Below are 16,279 nucleotides of genomic sequence, written 5' to 3'. Positions count from 1 at the left end.
AAATCCCGCGGCTTCCAAATGTGACGTGCCACTCTGGGATTAATACCAAGTAATCCAGTGCCAACGTCAAGACAGTGAAAATAAGCATTTACTCTCCCGGAAAATCATTTTATACTGATTACAAGTTGTAGCCTGTCACGAGGATGTGAATTGAAAATGTGCGCATTTGCAAGGTTAATATTTCTCTCTAAAGTCATTCTCCCCCTTGCCTCCCACCCCCCCAACCCTGACCCTGGCTCACAAGGAAACAGGAATTCCAAATAAATATTTGTCTTGCGACATCCTTATTCCAAGACACAGAGTTTGAACCAGCTTTTCATTTCCCTCCGAGGCAGCAGAACCACATCAAAGCAAGTAGCAATGGTCTAGGGCACGGTTTGTCAACCTCAGCTCCAGGACACATCAGGCCAGACAATTCTTTGTTGTGGGGGCCTGTCCTGTGCGCTGCTGGAGATTGGTGGCATTCCTGATCTCCGCCCACTGGTACTGGTAGCACCTCCCAATACCTCTAGACGTTGCCAAATATCCCTTGGGGGTCAGCTCACCCCCATTTGAAAAGCACAGGTCTAGAAAGAAGAAGGCAGGCATCCTGATAATGTCAGAGCAGCTGACATTCGCCTACATGTCACTACTTTACCTCCAGCCTTTGAACCCAGAGCCAGTATGCTCGGTCACCTCCTGGCGTTTGTTTGTCCCGGCCACTGTGTCTGGGAGTTTCTCTCCTAATTACTCTGTTATGGAAAGTCACCTCCTCAATGAAGTCTTCTGTGACTACCCCTCCTCCAGACCTAATGAGGAATTAGACAGAGTTTCCTCTGGGATTTCATGGCCATTTGGACAGGCAGTGGAGACACTATTGTATAGGATTTGGGCTCCAAGTTGGTAGTTAAAGCGAAAACTGAACAAAATAAAATCACCCTTGGAAAGTCCCTTAAATCCCCCTTAAATATAGTACGAATGTTTTTGTAGAGTTGACTCTGTTTAGTTATTTTTGTGCCTGCTCATGTTTAAGAGGTTTTGAGTTACCCTAGAGGAATGAAAATGAAGAAACTCTATATGCAGATGTCTGGGCCTTCAAACAATTACACCTTTTCGGAGCGTCTGATAATGAACGGGGAAAAGGTCAGGCATTCCCATCCGTTTCTGCTTGTCTGCAGGGCTTCCTTCGTTTTGTTTCAGTATCGAACCTCTATCATTTTAGTATCGGTGAGTAATTCGCCATTGGAAGAACGAAACTAGATAATGTCTGTGAAAGCACTTTAGTAGCTGACATACAGCAGGTGCACAGAGAGGCTTCCTGAATTTAAATAGAATCCACAGCGTTCTTTGAAAGTGGCAGGGAAGAGCCAGGCCACACATTTCCTGCACTTCTCAAACGGCGTTTCCTCCTGTGACCACAGCCATCCGCTCTGGACCTTCCGTCTCACGACCCACTGAGCACCTTCCCATCACAGTGCATTTGTTTATTTGTGTTCCTAGCATGTCTCTTTCCCCCTAGACAGTGAGTTACTTGAGGACAGGGGCCCTGATGCGTGTATTTTTGTATCCCGAAAGCCTGCCACAGAGGAAATGCTCAGTAATTTCCATGTCAAATGAAGGCAGAAAAGAATGTGAGCTTGAATTAACAATGTCTTCTGCATATCTTACTTCCGATTTAAAAACCCTTCCCCTATTGGATAGAAACATGATAAATGCTGTATCTTATGAGATCTGTGTATTCTATTACAAGCATGGAGCATATATTTTTGACACAGAGGAGGTGCTCAACAAATATTTGGTGTGCCATTACTGAGGCTTTCACATGGTTGAAAAATGCGGTAGAGCTGTTCAAGGGGTTGGGAGGAAGGGAGTTTCCTCAGTGGGTTTGGCAGGGATGCGTGAATCTGACCATGTTCTTCTTGATCTTTTAATGTATCCTTAGCTTTTCACCCCTGTTCTTGCCAAATCTCCCGGCAAGAAAGCAACGAGCAATAATGCAGTTTCCAGTTCAAAAGCAGAGCCCAAGAATGAAGCTGACTTATTCCCAAACAGAGAGCTGCGTGTAGGCGAGGCCTGGGGGTCCCTCAACCCTGACTCATGTAACCCCGCCGGCTTTGGCTTACAGTGCAGAGCGACCATGGCACTTTCTGTAGACAGTTCTGTCCTGTCTACGTAGGGACCCGAATCTGCCCTTTAACGATGTCCAAGGAAGGAAGCCCAAAGGTAGAAACCCTACGCAGAATCGAGGGAAAAGAAAACTTAACATGAGCCTAAAGCCGGGACCTGGAGGGCCCAGGGAGGTGGCAGGGAGGAGCCAAGGGCCTCCCCGTGCACTGCTGTCTAGACAACTCTGCATTTCGTGTGGTGGGAGCGTGGGGTGTTTGCTGACAGAGGGTGAGACCCCGTGGAGCCGGACATGGTCGCGATCGGCATTGGGACCTTCATGAAAATTCAAGCGACAGTGATCGCTCCCCACTTCGAAAGCTCCTCCACATATGGGCAAGTGTGTGAAGTCGGAAGCCAAGGCGAAGGAAGCGACAGCCATTTTTCCAGACCTCTGAAATCCGGATGACAGCAGAGACGTTATTTAATTCCGAGGTACACCAACGGGGCTATTCACACAGAGGGAGGAAGAAAAGAATTTATATCCCTTTTCATATATAAAAGGAAACAGATGTGATTTTCTTTACAAAAGAGCATTTCATTAAAAAAAAAAAAAGGCGAGGCGAGGCAGAGTTAACATAACCATTATTCTCCATCTCAGGAAAAGCAAATCCTGTTTGTCTGTCATTATAGAAGGTAGCAAAATCCTTTCATCCAGTGATTAGTTGTAAACATTCCGCAGCCTTCTGGGAGCGGGCCTCTGTTTCCCATCTTATACTGAAGCCATTTTCTTAGACTAATGTTTTATACACACAGCTCAGATACAATGCAAACTCCCGGTACCCCAAAGGCAATGGGGCATTCGTTTATACTAAATCAGAAGTGTCACCCTTGGCAACCTGCAGCACTGAAACATTTATTCAGTCTTGCATTCCTGGCACTTAGAATTATTTCTTTCATGCCTGATAGCCAAATTACAATATGGCAGATTTCCCTGGAGCCATAGGATCATTAGTGCTGGCTCACAACATACTTTCAACTGATATGGCATTTCATGTACAGCTGCCAATCAAAAAATGGGATATGCAAATGAGGATGGGAGCCTTGGTGTACAATTCCTGTACCGTGAGCTCCTCACAGATTTCCTTAATGACTAGCAGTCATTCCGTTGAGTGGAAGAAGTGGAAAGAACACAGAGGAAAATTCCCTCAGGAAGCTGCTTGCAAGAGCCAGAAGTTTTTACATTTGATTTCCATATTTATTCTCTTTCTTCCCCCCACCCCCCTGTGTGTTTCTAAACAGCGGGCCTACAAATACTCGGGTGAGGCTTCTTATAGAAATACAGAGCGCTGTCATTGTGGTGGACACTCACGGGCCGCACTAGGACACGAGACATGGGCTCCGTTGAGATGCGAGACGGGGGCGGGGCAGGTGAAATGGTGTCCAAAGAAGAAGGCAAGGCTGCCTGTGGGGCCCGAGGCCTCGCTGGGAAGGGCGGGGGTGTCCTGGCTGTGTCCCGTGACAGGTTCGGTGATCCGGCCCCCTCCGTCTGCCTCTGCTTGTCTGGCCCTGCCCCTCTCCCTTCCAGAACCTTCCTTTCCAAGTCTCAGCCGTTCCAAGCTCCTTCCTGCCTCCGGCAGGCACTGAGCCCTGCTCCTCCTGGCGCTCACCCGTCGCTCCTCGCCCTGCGCCCGAGGAGGAGGTAAAACAAATTGATTGAATGAATGAGGGGAGCTCCCTGCGGACCCACTATTGCTCAGTGTGGGGACCCCGGATTAAAAGCTCAAGGTCTACCGGTGACCGGAGAAACATCTCGGTGGTGGCAGACGGATAAGGGAATATTCAGGACAAATCGTGAGAGAGACTTGCCATGCCCCACGAATGGAGACAGTGTCCCCACTCCCCACCTCCCCCTGCAGAGGCCAGAGCGCCACCATCATCATTTTGTGGCTGTCTTCTGCTTCTCCACGCCGGAGAGGACAGGCTGGTCCTTAACCGTGTGTCACTAGTGTACATTCGCCTTTTTCTTTTCGTGGGGGTGAGGAGGTCTCCTTAGCCGCTGTGAGATTGAGTTCTGAGAAGCTAAATGTCAGAAGGCAGTTCGATGATGTTCTGACAGAGGTAAAAAATGCCGTTTAGGAAAGGTTTACCACCCTTCTGCTTTCTGTTCCCATTTTATTCTTATTCTACACGGGATACTTTTCCTGTGGGACGAGATCTGGACTGAGTCCTTTATTCTTTCACGTGAGAAAATATAAAGTCATTTAATTGCGGTTTGAGATGTAGCCTCTGTTCATGCCTAAAAAGACTGACTTGTGAATGCCAAGTGACTCAGGTACCACATGGCCTATCGCTGCTTTATCTTTCCTGGTCAAGGAGTATTTTCCACTTGGATCTGGGTGGAATGGCCATTGCCACCGTTTTCTGAAATTGAACACGGGCCCAGAGAGGTCAAGCTCCTTGCTGAAGTCACACAGCTGGGAAGAGGTAAGGTTGGGACTCATTGTCAGGACTGTAGTTGGCAAATCCAGCAGACGCTTTGCAGATGCTACTGTCGCAGGATTTCTGGGGTGTCATAAAGGAGAGGCCATCAAGCCAGAAGATATGGAATCTTTGATGCTGTCCCAGCCCCCCAAAATAAAATCGTTAAAGATGCTGTGTCGGAATCTTGATTTGATTTAAATAAACACGCCTGTGTGTGGCTGGAAGCAAATGGCTTTATTTATGAAGAGTTTTGGGGACGACGCTCTTGCCCCCCTTCTTTCTGGGGTCTCTGGCTCCAGTCAAATCTCCTGCCTGTTGTAATGAATGTCTTCCTCTCTTCCCATTCTATTCCTTCCTGCTATTCGTCTGTAAGTAAGACCAGCTCCCAGCTCCCACCTGTGTGCTCCCCACATAAATTTCCCTGTATTTCTGGAAGAAATTCCTCTGTCTCAGAGCTCCTTGGGGAATCTGGTTGGCTCTCACACCTCCCCGTGGCCAAGGTCACAGGGGCCTTCCCAGGGGCACCATTCTTCCTGGTTCAGGTTTCTAAAACAGCGAAAGGGTGAAATGCAGGTTCTCAGGTGAAATTCCCATGTCATCCGGAGGAGGGTTTTGGGAACACTCCAAATTGCACAATTCAGATCTGGCTTCTTCAGGAAGCTAAGCTTTTTGGTTACCTCCTGAAATTACATTAAGGGAACAGCTGATCATTTATCATGGTAAACTTCCAGAATCGAAATAACTAGTAAGCTTAAATAAACGGAGTGTTTCAGGAGGAAACGGAAATATTGCCTGTTTTTCGTAATGGTCAAAGAGTTGTAAAATGAAAGTCATAGATTTATTCATCCCTGAAGACTTTGAGAATACACCCCAGGATGAGGTCTGTATTGAAGCTGATTGCAGACATACAAATAAAAATGATGCGTACTCTTTTGGTATACAAAGCATTTTCATGGCTAATCTCTCAAAAGTCCTGTAGAGTAGGGGCTAGTAGGCCATTTTACAGGTAAAGACACTGAGGCTGAGAGAGGAGCAGTGACTTGCCCAAGGTCATAGAACGAGGAGATGGAGAAGTCCTGTCTGAAACCCAAGCTGTAGGATGTTGTCCTTCCACGCATGACAGATTGTCTCTCTGGTCCCTAGGGTTTCGGGTTTGGCAAGCATATGTGTCGTTACTATTAATCTTGTGTGACTATATGGTCACAGGCTTGAATGATATAAGCCAGACAGGAAGTTGCAGGCTCCAGGGAGCCACAGAGTGCCTGAGAAAGGCCACCAGGGCTTGGGAAGAGCAATCTGAATATCATTATCCTGAATCGTCTCTTTCTTATCTCATCTGACCTCCCCCGACAACTCCTCTGTGCTCCCACAGGCCGCCTGCACTCACCCACACCTTAGCACCCTGTGTGGTGTTGGCTCACATGGTGGGATGACATTGGGATGATGTGTGATTTCTTTTTCGTTGACTGTTTTCCAGCTGGATGGGAGATAGAAGGGAACCCAAGGGCCTGGCATAAGCAGTAGATTTGACAAAACACTTTCTGAGCCAGACTTTACCCTCATTCATCCCTCACCCTGGCACCAGAGGTGGTAAGAAACGTCAGGATTTGGTGAGGGAGAGGAGTCTCAGGAAATAGGAGACAAAGATGCTGGGGTAAATCTCTGAGAGGAGGTTCTGGAGTTGGGGTTAGGTCTAGGTAGGGAATGAAAAAATTTCCTTATGTAAACTTGAAGGTCAGCAGGAGACTCATCCTCCACAGTACTGGGTATCCCCTTGGAGCCCCTCCTCCATCGTGGTGTGAGCCAACCCTGCTTTGATTTTCATAGTCTCAGAGCAGTTTTTGGAAACAGCCAACATTTTCCTTGTCCCCAAGAAAAGCCAATCTTTCCCTTGTCCCCAAGATGGGCACAGGGTTCAGCTGAGAAGTTGGTGGTTGACATATGTCACTCGTAAGGTACGAAAGCTTTGTTCCTTTGTGAGAATGGCCTCCCAAAGGAAGCCAATTGCTTAAGTGAGCAAAGGGGATAGAGAGAGGGAGGGAAGGTCTAGGAAATGATAGTTCTAAGCTAGGAAATCCAAGATCAGTGGAGAGGACCGTCGTGTGGTACTGGTATCCTTAAAGATTTGCAACCTATCTTTCAGATAATCAGTGGTCTACTATGTACTAATTCTCTCTCAAGAAGCATCAGGAGGCATCGGCATGCACTGTGGATCTACTTCATGCTTCATATTTTATACAAATTATCTGCACTCTCTGATTTGGCCATCATTCGGACGTGGGGGCCATTCCCATCTTACAGGAGACACAACCAAGGCTCAGTGGCTAAGTGAGTCACACAGAATCACATAGCTGCTCTTCGTTGGATCCTGGGTTAGAACCACTAACTCAAGGTCCCACATAGGGTGGGCTTGATATATAAACTGAGTTGGTGAGACCAACATCATCATCACTGTGGTATCCCTTTATTAGATATATTTCCTAGTTCTTCAGGATAGAGAGCATTTTCTAATAAAATAATGATATAATAATAATAGTCATTGTTATTGAAAAATAGACCGGCACACAACTCATTGCCACTCCTCCGAGCCATCACATAAATAATCCCTCTGAAATCCAGGAAAAGACTTTGGCTGCTTGTTTGCTTAAATGTTGGCAATGAAGGTTATTTTTCAAGCATCCCATGATCAAACTGATCAATTAGATAATCCACCTGGAGAATCTAAGCTTGGTAAGTGAGTTTTGTGTCCCTGCTCTGTACCCTCCATTATTATTTTTATAGTCCTCACTGGATTCTATTGCATGAATGATGTGGACGTGGTAGGTTAGAAATGGTCCCAGCTCTGCTATTCAACAGCGTGTTATGTGCCCGTCATTTGGGAAACACCGTTCATGAGTTTACCACGTCTGAGCACAATCCTAATGTCCAATCGTTTCCTTAACAGTCTTTTCAGAAAACTTAGCGCACTTCTAAAACCTCATTCTATGCAACAATTCATAGTATCATGGATGCGTCCAGTGGATTTTTGTTTAGTTCCCATTACTAAATACCTATCCCACCATGTTAGCCAAAAGCACCTCTTTTGCATGGAAACAAAGTTTTGGAAACACTGGCATGGGCAATTTTACCATAGTTTTTGATAAACCTTTGATAACACACACACACACACACACACACACACACTCTCTCTCTCTCTCTCTCTCTCTCTCTCTCTCTCTCTCTCTCTCTCTCTTTCTCTATTAGCCTTCCAGGGCTTCCCTTGAAGTCAGTGACATTAATGTTGAAATGACCCGAATTACTTTCACTGGATAAACAGACACAGATTATGTTTTCTATTTTGGGAACTGGGTTCTCAAAGCAAGTTTTGGGCAGGCCCAAACCGTGTGTTACACCATCCCTTCCCAAGTCCTTTTTCCATGGTTTGCTACATTTGTGACACCTCAGTGAGTTTTCTGCTCTGGCTTCTGATCTTACATGAGGGAAATCTGTGGTAAGATCATAAAGCCTCTGGAAGGAAGGAGGATTTTAATCACAGATGTCTCTGATAATTATTAACCAGCAAGTTCCTTGGAAGACAGCCATTTTTTCCCCATAGACTCTTGGGGTTGTTTTGACTCTTCCCCCATGGTGTCAAAGGTGTCCTTTAGAAACTTTCCCATCTGATTTAATTGCTTTTTAATTCCTACAGCATTGCTGCAATTAGACATCCTGATTTATGGCACCATTGGGCTTCGCTTGGCAAAGACATCCCAAGGGACTGTCCACTTCTAATTGACTGATTTTACACAAGCTTATCCCTTCCGCTCTGCAAACTTCTGACTGTGTTTAGGAGCCTCTGAAATACTATATACTTGAGTTCGTGTCAGATTACTTTCCACGACTCAAAATTAACCTAATAATCTGAATGACAACTTAATTAATTTACTCGCTCCATCTGTGTTTACTGAGGCCCTTTTATGTAGCAAGCCCTGTGCCAGGTGAGAGATTAAAAACAACAGCAACAAAACAAAACAAAACAAATAAACTGGAAAAATCACACGGTGGCTGTCTTCACTGAGGGATTGGTCCAGGATGGGAGTGGATAGTTTCCATGTGGCCGTTCTCTTTTTAAAATACAAATTAAAATAAATTTTATGATCAACAAATGGACAAATCGAATGAGAAGTATTCATGAACCATACCATCTTGGGTCTTTTCACTTATTACCAGGGGTGTATGTTTCATATTTTGGAAAACACTGATTTAATTCTCAAACGCACACGTCAAACCCTTTGTCATGAAAAAAGAACTCTCCGGGGTTTAACCAGGTTATGAATGTTCAGTCTATACTTGAACAGAGAAAAGTCTCTTGGGATTTAAAGGCGAAAATTCGGAGTTTTTGTTTTTGTTTTTTTCCCTTGGCATTGAACTCAAGGTGTGGGAAATTCTGGGTGAAATATGCCTTGGCTATTACTTCATGTTTTTTCTTTGCATTAGGTATTATGTTTTACCTGTTACACAGAATCACTCAGTGGAAGCTAGAGTTTCTCTGATTTTAGGACATTTTTGTCTTCACAGTCCCCCCAAGCACAAATGGAGAATATTTCAAACAGAGGAGACAGACATGTAACCCAGAAGTGGGCAGTGGTCCATGGGGTGTGGCCAGGAGCTTGTTTTTGTAAAGTTTTATTGGAACACAGCCACTCCACTCATTTATGCATTGTCTTTAGCTGCAACGACACAGTTGGGTCGTTGCAACAGGGCCTGCAAGGCCTGAAGAGCCTAACACACATATCTATCTAGCCATTTACAGAACAGGTTTGCTGACCTCTGATGATCAATGGACTCTGGACAAGCATAGAAGAGCCAAGGAATGGTCTTGCTCCCAAGCTACCGAGAGACCTCTCTGATTTGCTTGGGAACATTTAGAGAGCCACAAGAGGATGTAGGACTTCCCAACATGCTAAGAGTACACAAGAAGAAAATAAAACACTGTATGAGGCACTCGAGGCAAATAAATATATCTGAACTGAGGTGAAGGCCCATTTATAGCTTTGCTCCTTCTCTATATCATTACATGGGGAAGAGAGCGAGGGTAATGCCCTTAAAAGGGACTATAAATGTTGCCATCTGAGAAGACCTTGACTCACACAAGCCTTGATCAACTGGATTACTTTTGAGCTAGATATTCAATGCCCCCTCATCTATTTCCATGAGGCCAACCACATCCTATTGCCAATAGAGCCCACCATGATTCTGTGAGGCATACTGGTGCAGAGCATTTCTGGAAGAATGAAGATGGTCACAAGTTCTATGTTCTCACTTCCACTGAAAGGAAACTACTTTCACTCTTTTTAAATGTGTCCTAGGCCTGTGACTCACTATGACACCAGCATATACTAGGATGCAATAGAAGTGACTTCCAAGCTCAGGCATAAGAAACCTTGCAATTTCTATGGGTCTCTTAAAATCCCTGCTTTGGGAAAATCAGTGCTGTGTTAGAAGTCTGACCACCCTGACACACCTCTATGTCACAAGCAAGCTAAATTAGCATATGGGGAGGCTGTGGAGAGAGAGAGAGAGAGAGAGAGAGAGAGAGAGAGAGAGAGAGAGAGAGAGAGGCTTAATTATGCCAGCCATCCCAGCTGAGATGCCGGATGTGAGTGGAGGAATCCCTCTTGGATAGTCAACCCAATATAGTCTTTGGGTGACCATCGCCCTCACTGTTATCTACATGCAGCTGTAGAAGACCCTAAGTGAGAACCACCAGATAAGTTAGGTCAACATCCAGAACTGTGAGAGCTAATAATAAATGACTTTTTTAAGCCACTAAGTTCTGGGGAGATTTGTAATGTCACAACAGATAACTAGAAGAGCACACCCTTGTTATCCTGAGGTCCTGAGGAGTCAGGAAAGATGGCAGGATCTACTTATGCTAAACCACAGTCCTTGCTCATCAATCGAGGCTGATTTAACACCACTCTTTCTATTGTTTACTACTAGGATAACCCAGTCATCTTGGTTTGCCAGGACATTGCAGTTTCAGCACTGAAAATCCCATATCCTGGGAAATCCCTCAATCTGTAGCAAACTAGGACTGTCAGTTCCTTAACTCACTGCACACTAGCATTCCTTTCTCTTTCTTCAAACACATCAAGTTCCTTCAAGCCTTGGAGCCTTAGTACATGCTGGTGTCCCCTCCCCCATTTGACTTTCTCCCCAAGTTTCATTTTCCCATGGTAACCTTCTCTATATCCCAAGAGTAGATGATATAGATTTTTTTAAAGTTTATTATTTGTTTTTGAGAGAGAGAGAGAGAGAGAGAGAGCGAGAGCGAGCATGCATGAGTGGGATAGAAGCAGAGAGAGAGAAGGGAGAGAGAGAATCCTAAGTGGGCTTCATGCTGCCAGCCCAAAGCCTGATGTGGGGCTCTATCCCACAGACCATGAGACCATGACCTAGTCCAAGATCAAGAGCTGGACACTTAGCCAACTGAGCCACCCAGGCATCACTGGAGACTCTTGTTAATACAGACTTTTACAACACTTTGAACTTCTTAATAATCCCAAACTGAGTTGCCCATTATTTAGGTATTAATAAGATGAACATCTTTACCCCTGCTAGATGGTGAGATTCAAACCTGTGAGAATTGTGTTTGTCCTTGTTGCTGTTATCATATCAGTATTTGGCATAGGCGACACTCAGCAAGTAGAAGAATAAATAAATAAATGAGGGCAAACTGGAAAAGCTATTTGGTACCCAGTATTGTGGTTTTTGTCTTAGGTTGAAGGCAAAGGTGTAAAGGAATCCTGACAAGGAAGTGACTTGACCCGGTCACATGGTGGGCGCAGAAAACATGACTTCACATACAAGAGGGTTTCCCAAAAGTTGCAACACAGGCAGGTGGTGATCTAGACTGGTGCATATCCTATCTGGTGGTCTTGATGCCATTGGAAGGGAAAAGTGCAGGTCTGCTGAGATGGGGGAGGTTGGCGGCTCCACTGAGTAACTCCCTGCAATCGTTTGCCTGTGTCTCCATCTTACTTCCCTTCCTTAGTAGGTGAAAGAGAGACAGAAAAGCTGTGATGACTAATGGGAGGTCATGGAAAGATTTATTGGACAATTATCAATGTTTTTCTTCACTCAAGTTTCCTTTAGTAAGTCATTATTTCATTTGGGGAATAAGTACCACTCATATCACCCCTCAGATTCTGTCATTTTATCTCCTTGCTTTATGCTGCTTTGTCGCCTTGATTTGTGGAACTATATAGAGTGCGGATCAGAAGAACTTCTCACTGAGTGAATTTGAGTTTTATTCTCTTGTCACTTTCAGGCATGCAGATAAGAGTTGATATAAATCTGTGTTTTTCAAACTGCACTCTTATGTGGGCCACCTTCATAATTTTTTCCCTGCTCTAGAATCTATTTAATTATGATTCTCTTAATATTTAAAAAAACTGACTCTTTTTTTCTAAGTGAATATCACCCCTAGGTTATGATCTGTATGATTATGGGTTTGATGGGCTGGTGTGTGTGTGTGTGTGTGTGTGCATGTGCACATGTGTATATATAATTCTCAATGAAATAAGTGCCTGAAAATTATACTTAAAAAATATACCCATCAAAGTCATAATTTCATGAGTTATGACTTGACATGAAGCTATATTAAGAAGTAGGATAAATAACATATATATATGTATATAAAACACTTTGGGAAACAGTGATATAAGCCAAGTAATCTGTTCCTTTGAATAGGAAGCCAACTTGGAACTGCTACTTTGCAATCACTTGGAATTGTAAAGGTGACCGGTGGCCCAGGGAGAATTTCACGTACATGAACCCCACTGGATCCTGGTTGCAGTAGTCTGTTGCTGTTGACCGGTAGCTCTCACTTCATAAAGACCTCACCTACAGAACCTGAGACCTGTCCTTGACCTAGTGCTTTGTGCAAAATTGCATCATTGGCCAAACCATCAGCAAATATTGTTGGCTCAGACTCAAACTATGTCCTGAGTTCCATGAATTCTCAGGATTTCTACCCTACTTTCAGTCACCATCATTTCTTTGAGTTGACCACCTAACTGGTTTCTCCATTTTCACTGGAGTGAAAACACAAAAAGAAGAAATCCATCTTTCGCCAGTTATTACGTACTAGATGCAAATAAACTCTCATTAGGGAAATAAGAAGAAATGTAATTTAAATATTTAAAACACTTGGAACACGAATGATGGTATAAAAAAGACTCAAATGATTGGATGGCCTCATAATAACATCTCAGGTCACAATCAGAGAGCTTCTTTTAAAACTCCACCGAACATATTTTCTTCATAATTTGTCATCTCTCTTGGACATAGCATATAGGGTGATTTTAAATTGATATGATATAAGAATAAATACCAAACCAGTCAAAGAAGTCAGCAAATGTTCAGAATTATAGAAAACCATAGAAATGGGCTCTAATTGCATCATTATCTAATCTCCTTACTTTTGAATACCATTGCTAAGAATGGACTCACTCAGCTCATGTCATTTTCTTTTCTTGTGAACTTTTCCATTTTCTCACAAGAATGAGACATCCATATTTTAGGGTTTGCTGTATTTTGTCGTGCAAAGCAGTAAAAGGACTCATCAGAAATGTGACGGAAAAGAAACTCATAAAGGAAAGGCCATAAAGGAGTACGACTGGAAAAGGCATGGAACACTTTTCTTAAAGCTCTTTATTCACTGGGAAGAAGAAACTGAAAACACGGTTTGTCCCCCCTCCCTTGAACACTCGATGTCATGGTTCTTGTAGGTGGTTTTTGACAGGGGTCCACTGGAGCTCGAAGTCTAGAAGTAAGGAGGTATCGAGTTAAAAAATTTCAGAGGAAATGAAGCCGTTTCCCCCCCTGAAATAGTTTACCACTAATGACATTTTCAAGTGGCGCCGGATTTGACATTGGTGTGGGTGTTTGGAAGTTGTTCCATGCTTCATAAGGAAGTAGCCGGTGGAAAGATCAGCAGCGATTCTCAAGGAAAAGTTCATCACAGAGTCAGGCAGATGGGAGGGATCTTACTGGTAACAGAATCTGTACTGGGTTAAGAGACTTGGCTCTAAATTCATGACCATGAGATTAGGGTGAGCGCTAAATAGGTCCTGAATCCCACTCTTCCTCATGACTTCATCCCTGCTTTATAATCTCTCTTTGGGTTGACCACATCTGATCATCATCTTTCTTTGGGTTGACCACAATGTCCTCCTAACTGGTTTCCTCATTTCCAACTGAACTGAGAGCCAAGAGGAAGCAAGTGAGTGGCTGGCGTTCTGATAAGAGGAGGAGAGGATGTAGAGACAATAAGAAGGAGGCAGAAACTGAGTGATGTAGCAACAAGCTAAGGGACACTGAGGATTGTCAGGAGGCACCTGAAAGTTAAGGAGAAGCAAGGGAGGATCCTTCCTTAGAACCTTCTAAGGTTGTGTGACACCTTGATTTCAGACTTCAGGCCTCCATGACAATGAGAGAATAAACCCTGTTGTTTTATACCACCCAGTGTGTGGTACTCTGTAAGGCAGCCATAAGAAAGTCTCCAACACTGTTCTGAAGAGCGTGTGGGACTTGATTCAGGTCTGAGTGCCAAGACAAGCCACTATGGGAGCCTGTACCCAACTCTCTTCCATTTATCATTCGCTTCTGAGTGAGATGGACATCCTAAACTTTACAGAGCAGGTTTTCATCTTCCTAGATCTCTAGGACAGAACCTTTATCCTGAAGAATTCACAATAGAGGCCAGACATCTGTAGTGGGTTGAGTTGAATCCCTTAAAAGATAGGATCAAGTCCTAACGGGTGGGTGCCCGTGAATGTGACCTGATTTGGAAATAAGGTCTTGGCTGGTGTCATCAACTTAAGATGAGGTCACTCTAGATTAGGAGGGGTGCCAAATCCCGGGACAGGTCTCTATAAGAGGAGGAGAAGATACAGACACATAGAGAGGAAGGCCTTGCAAAGAGGAGATAGAGGTTGGAGGGAGGTGGGTGTAAGCCAAGGACTGGCAAGGAATATGCTAGAAGCCGAAGGACCCTTCCCTAGAGCTTTCGGAGGGAGCATGGTCCTGTCAACACCTTGATTTCAACTTCCAGCCTCCAAAGCTGGGAGAGAATGAATTTCTGCTGTTTTACACCACCCAGTTTGCGGTAATTTGTTAAGGCAGCCCCTAGGGAATGAATATACCATCCCATATCCAATCCCAGCCCTCCCATGTGTTTTGTGAGCTCACACAGTGTGATTGTTTTTTTTTTTTTTTTATGTTTTTTTAAGTTTATTTTTGAGAGAAAGAGAGAGAAAGAGAGACAGCATGACCAGGGGGAGGCTCAGAGAGAGAGGGAGACAGAGAATCTGAAGACAGGCTTCAGACTCTGATCTGTCAGCACAGAGCCCGATGTGGGGCTCGAACCCACAAACTGTGAGATCATGACCTGAGCCAAAGTCAGACGCTTAACTGACTGAGTCACCCAGGCGCCCCTGTTGTTTTAACTGAAATAGTTGCTAATATTTACAAAAGGAGCGATTTCACTTAAAAGCTATGATTTCTGTTTTTTTCTGGACAAGTCTGAGGATGTGACAGTAAACCTGGAATTTCTGTCCCGTGGGGAGACCATGGAGCTGAGTGGAGAGCGGTCTCCTCATGAGGTGTCACACGGCCCAGCTCTGGGGTCCTGTCACTCCCAAGGCCAGGTCTGCCAGGCTCCACCCCGCCGCCTTGCTCTCTCTGTTCTCTGGGCCTTCATGGACTGAGGCTTCTTTTAAACGCTCTCCTCATTTGAGAGGCTAGGAAAGTGAAACCCAGAAATAGACTTTCCCCGAGTGGCGTCACCCAGCGTGTCTGCAACAGAGGAGGGCTGGGGACCCCACACTTCCTCCTGCACCCTGCCGTTTCCGCCTACAGAATGCCACAAGATGTTTCCTAGAGCAGACGTCCCAGACTCCTAGATTTCACAGACCGGCTTCAACAAACTTCAAGGAATTGACAAAGAGTTTCCAACACTTTATTTTGCCAAGAAAAAGAATGTTTAAAAAAAAAAAGGACACTGCCATTGCCATCTTTTCATTAAAAAAAAGGTGATTCTATCACCAACAAAGCAGGAAACACACAGGCTCAGAGTAAAAGTGAAAATTGTGTTGGCTCAAACAGGCTTTCATGATGTTCTCTCTAACCTCACCTCCTTCCTTCCGCTCTCCCCACGCCCACCCACCTTGCTCACTGGCCTCCTCTCTGAACACACGAGGCCATTTCTGCCTCAGAGGCTTTGCATCTGCTGTTTTCTTTCTCCAGAACACCTTTCCAGCATATCTCCAAGGCTTGTTTCCTCAGTTCACTCAAATCTCTACTTATATTGCTAAAATTTTTTAATGTTTGTTTTTTTTTGAGAGAGAGAGAGAGAGATCAGCACCGAGAGAAGGACTGAGAGAGAGAGGGAGACACAGAACCAGAAGGAAGCTCCAAGCTCTGAGCTGTCAGCACAGAGCCCGATGGAGGACTTGAACCCACAGACCATGAGATCATGACCTGAGCCGAAGTTGGACGTTCAACCAACTGAACCACCCAGGGGCTCTCAGATCTCATGAACTACTGGGACCTCATCAAGATAAAAAGCTTCTGCAAGGCAAAGGAAACAATCAAAAAAACTAATAGGCAACCAACAGAATGGGAAAAGATAGTGGCAAATGGCATATCAGATAAAGGGCTAGTATAC

The 16,279-nt window shown here is 44.6% G+C and overlaps 1 protein-coding gene across 2 annotated transcripts in view; it reads right to left on the bottom strand.

The window, feature by feature from the left end:
- TSHZ2 (teashirt zinc finger homeobox 2) overlaps nucleotides 1-16,279 on the bottom strand; it is a 446,554-nt gene that overhangs the window by 73,356 nt on the left and 356,919 nt on the right. Inside the window, exon 3 of one of the 2 annotated variants that reach the window (XM_029916278.1) lies at nucleotides 13,246-13,375. The exons of the other annotated variant lie outside the window; for it this stretch is intronic. The gene's annotated coding sequence lies outside the window, so the exon portion shown is untranslated. Of the gene's footprint in view, nucleotides 1-13,245; nucleotides 13,376-16,279 lie in introns of those variants that run through there. 2 annotated transcript variants of the gene reach the window in all.

The sequence above is a fragment of the Suricata suricatta genome, chromosome 12 (assembly GCF_006229205.1).
Source record: "Suricata suricatta isolate VVHF042 chromosome 12, meerkat_22Aug2017_6uvM2_HiC, whole genome shotgun sequence".
Taxonomy (NCBI): Eukaryota; Metazoa; Chordata; class Mammalia; order Carnivora; family Herpestidae; genus Suricata; species Suricata suricatta.
The sequence above is the reverse complement of the archived record's forward strand: the minus strand, read 5'-3'. Positions and strand labels throughout refer to the sequence as shown.